Source organism: Ursus americanus, chromosome 9, assembly GCF_024610735.1.
Source record: "Ursus americanus isolate L20-20 chromosome 9, mUrsAme1.1.p, whole genome shotgun sequence".
NCBI lineage: Eukaryota > Metazoa > Chordata > Mammalia > Carnivora > Ursidae > Ursus > Ursus americanus.
Genome location: NC_142135.1, coordinates 70,869,737 through 70,874,151, shown reverse-complemented (window position 1 = coordinate 70,874,151; position 4,415 = coordinate 70,869,737). Strand labels below are relative to the sequence as shown.

The 4,415-nt window shown below is 40.9% G+C and overlaps 1 pseudogene; it reads left to right on the top strand.

The window, feature by feature from the left end:
• Nucleotides 1–259: 259 nt before the first annotated feature.
• Nucleotides 260–562, top strand: LOC123786801 (U6 snRNA-associated Sm-like protein LSm3 pseudogene; annotated as a pseudogene).
• The last annotated feature ends 3,853 nt before the right edge of the window (nucleotides 563–4,415 follow it).

Here is a 4,415-nt window from a genome sequence, read left to right as displayed (position 1 = left end):
TAAGCACAGAAATTTTGCCCCCCCCCCCAATGTTGTGTTTCCAGCATCTAGAACAGTATCTGGTGCTCAGTAAGAGCTCAATAGATACTTGTTGAATGAATAAATGAATTTTCACAACAATCCTTCAGGGCTATTATTTTTATCCTCATTAAACAAAGCACAATACTGAAGATCAGGAAAATAAACTAGCCAGTTATAAAACAAGTTAGCAGATCTGAATTTAAAACACAGATACTCTAAAAGGCTCAGGGTTTGAAACATGGCGGATGACATGGACCAGCCACAAACTACCAACACTGTGGAAGAGCCCCTGGATCTCATCAGGCTTAGCCTGGTTGAATGAATTTACGTGACAATGAGAAACAACAGCGAGCTTCAAGGCAGATGACATGCTTATGACCAGTATTTAAATGTGATATTGGGAGACGTGGAAGAAACTGGGACTATAGAAATTGATGAGGAAACATACAAAGAGACATATAAATGACCAAAACAGAATATTCCAGCACTCTTTATCCAGGAAGATGGTGTACTAGTTGCCCCTCCATTAAGAGTTGGCTGAAACAAAGAATTTATTGTGTATGGAACATAGGAGACTTTGTACAATTGCCTCTTTAGAAGACGTTCAAAAGAAAAACTTGTGTAAATATTGCTATTAAGAAATGACCAAGGACTCTTCCACTCTTGAAATGACTTGATTTGCAGATAACTCAAAAATTCTTAAGCTTAAAGACATTTTAATTTTTTTCCAACCCTTTCAACAAATGCGTTCACCAAGATGCAGGAAAAAAACCCCAAGCCCCCCAAAAAACAAAAAAACCCTTAGATGTTCTGACTCTATGTCCATTTCTTCTGGAACAGTAGACAGTGGAGTCAAGGGCAGGATATTTAGGCTGCATTGAGGAGAAGGCAGAAAGATAATTTCGTTGTAAAGACCAACACAACTAAAATGCTATATATTTCGTATATTAACCAAGAAATATGTTACATCTCTTCTGAGGACAGAAGAGATTCCCTCTTGAAAACATTTGAAGAAATTGCTCAGGAAACACTCTATGAAGATACTTTTCTAAAATCTTTCTATAAATGTATCACCAAAATGTATATACTAGCTGTGGATTTGGGCATTTTAAATTTTGCAGTTAGTGGGGACATGAGCAATACAATTTTGTTTTGATTTGTTACTAGGTACAGTCCAAGTGTACTGAGAAAGATGTCTGGTAACATGTTGAGTCTGATAACTTGCTGATATTGTGCCTCAACCAGAAAAGCAATATGTAGGAAAATAAATACTCGAAAATCATGGCTTTCTCCCCCCATATTCATAAATAGGACGTTTGTGACTTGGGCGATGATGCTTTAAGATAATTCACCTAAAGTCTTTGGAGTCTGACACTGCCTCAGTGTGTAGAAAATTGCTTTCCCAACTTCTCACTGCTTTTGCCAATTTTGCAACTCAAAGTTGTGGAAAATGTGTTTGTTTGTTTGTTTGTTTGTTTGTTTTTTGAGAGTGTTTGAAATCTATGTAAGCCGGATGTTATTTCCATTAGTTATTTTGCAAAGTTCTTTCCCTCTACTCACAAAATATAAAAATGAAACAGTTTGCACAGTGAACCTTGCTTCACTTCTCCTGGATCTGAGGGGCATGCACACGAGAGGGTTGGCCCACTCTGAGTGAGGGCAGGACCACCAGGTGAAACTGTGGATTGTGACTCCCCCTCTAAATGCAGCAGTGGCTACTCGCTCCTGACAGGAGTGTTGTTATTCTAGAACATGGGCTTGGTATTGCTTGATTTAAAAAAGTAGAAATCTGAATTTTCATTGAAACCCCCCAATTTTCAAATGTCAGCAACTAATTAAAAATTTTATAGGCATAAATGGGACACAAGACCCATTGGCTCAGCCACTAAATAAAATCCAACAGGTGTTCAACATTTGATATGTTGGGTGGTGTCCCAGACAGGGAGTCCCTCCAAAGAAGGATCTGCAAGAAGCCGCAGACTCCCCCAATCTCGAAGGTCATGTATTTTTAATATACTTGCAAAAGAAAGAATGTGTCATACCTGCTGTAGAGATGTTTCTTGGCTACTTCCTTTCTCACCCTCTCTTTTCCTACCCACCAGGACCCACCCCCTGGAGCTCCTGGTTATTAGCTACCTTGAGAAGCTATTGAGAAGTCCCCCGGGGCCAGCAGAACCTGCATGGGTGTGAAGTCACCGCTGTCTTTGTTCTTGCTTCCGCGATCCTCCACATTGTTGCCCCCCCCCCCCAAGACTCCATGACAGCCAATTATACTGGAGAGGGGAGACTAACTAAAGAGTATAGGCTTTAGAAAATTTTATGATTTTTATAAACTATATATTTATATCAATGTCTTCATAATTCAAAGAAGAAACACAATAAGGAAGTTAAATACGCCATGGAATGACCTTGCTGTCCCATCCATTCTGTTTTCATTAAATCCCCTGGTCAGGAACTCAACATGGTGCCTTCTATTCAGTGAAACCCTATCCTTCCTTCCATAGGCTCCTGGTCCCTTTTCTTCCTATCCCTCAGCAAGCCAAGGGAGGTAATGCCTGAGCAAGGATTTCCTGATGTCTGAGTTATTCTGACCAGCTACCATCCAGGGGTCAGTGTGGTGCAGACAGTGAGCGGGAAGAGTGCTCACTCAGCATGATGCCCCCCAGAGGGGTCTTGAGCAACACAAGTCCAAGTCAGTACAAAAGCGGCAATTAAGCTTTTGCTATGCAACACAGGCTCCTTTGAAGAAGATGTGCCTCTTCATCCATCAGGGTCATCCAGGAGCTAAGTATCCAATCAAATAACACACACACACACCTAAAGATAAGAGGTACTTCTCAGGGCAGTATGGTCTAATCTACATTAAGGAAGAAAAACATTTTCCTAATTGGGATAAAGTCTGCCCAGCTGGCCTCCCCCACAGTGGAGGGAGGGCTCTATTCCTCACGGTGGTGTTGGCTCACCTTTGTTCTTCTGCCAGCTCTCCATTCCCTCCAGGTCTAGTGGGGAATAAAAAATGGGATTCATTAAAGGCGGTCTACACATTAACTTCTTAATGTCCAACACTTTGTTGGAAAAAACCCAGAAAAGTCTTTGAAATTATTTTTATTTTTTTTCTCCAACAGGGTCAAATTTTTGTGAGGACTTTTCTGTAATCTTTTTACATAAAGACCATTTCTAAATAACCCCTAAGGGTTGAAGAAGGGATGGATGGATGATTTGTGAGTTTAGTTACTCTAAAAAGCTGAATACAAATTCCTCATCAGTAGAAGAAGAATCAGATCATGCGTGAAAAAGTCTGACATTTTCATTTGCCTTCTTGCATTTTCCCCCACCAGTTTTTTTTTTTTTTTTTTTGAGAGAGTGAGTGCATGTGCAAGTGGGGATGGGGAGGGGCAGAGGGAGAGGGAAAGACTCTTAAGTAGATTCTGCACTGAGTGCAGAGCCTGACTTGGGGCTCGATCTCACGACCCTGAGATCATGACCTGAGCTGAAACCAAGTGTCCAACAATTACATGACTAAGCTACCTAGGTGCCCCTTTCCCCCACCAGTTTAGGGTCAGAATCTTTCAGCATTAGTAAGACAAAAATATAAGGGAAATGACTGGTATAAATTGTATTGGGAATTGAGATTAAAATGTGTCATGTGACACATATGTATGTTGCAACAATAATGAAAATGCACAGCTTCATTTCTTTTCGTGGTCAGTGAGAACTGTTACTGAATATGCCTTTCCCTTTCTAATGCTGGGTCTTATATATTTCAAGTAAGGCAGGAAGAGTTTTATTTTTTTTTAAATTTCAAAGAGGTCCCTCTCTGGGATAGAGAAAGAAAAGACTGGATTTCTATGGACAAAGCAAACATTGTGAACTGAATAGTTATGACACAGTGGCCTCTCAATCATTGTTTGCACTGATAGATACGGTGGCCAGCACAAAGGAGAAAGGCACGTGTTATGTCAGGAAGACTAACATAAATCCTAGCTCTGCCCTTGCCGGCCGGAGGAACTTGGACCATCCAATTGTCACAGTTTGGGTTTCCCAGGAAGCAGCCTCTGACACAGATGTTAGTGTTCAGACAAACATTCATTCCCATTATTGTTATTTCTCAAAGGGCTGTGGTTGAGGCAGCTAATTTCAAAGTGTTTGTTCATAGAAAAAATGGGAGCTTTCTTTTCATGCTTTTCACACCACAAGGTATGTATTCCCAGGCAAGTGCAACAGCTTCTCGAATTTTTTGTTCAGAACACAAAATTCCAAGGTGTAGTAGCTTCAGCGAAATGGAGAAGACAGTGTCGTACGAAGATACAGGGATACTGGGTGTCTCACAGGACCGTGGACATGAATGTAGATGGATACTGTGAACAGCGGGCACAGGAAGACATGCGGGTTTA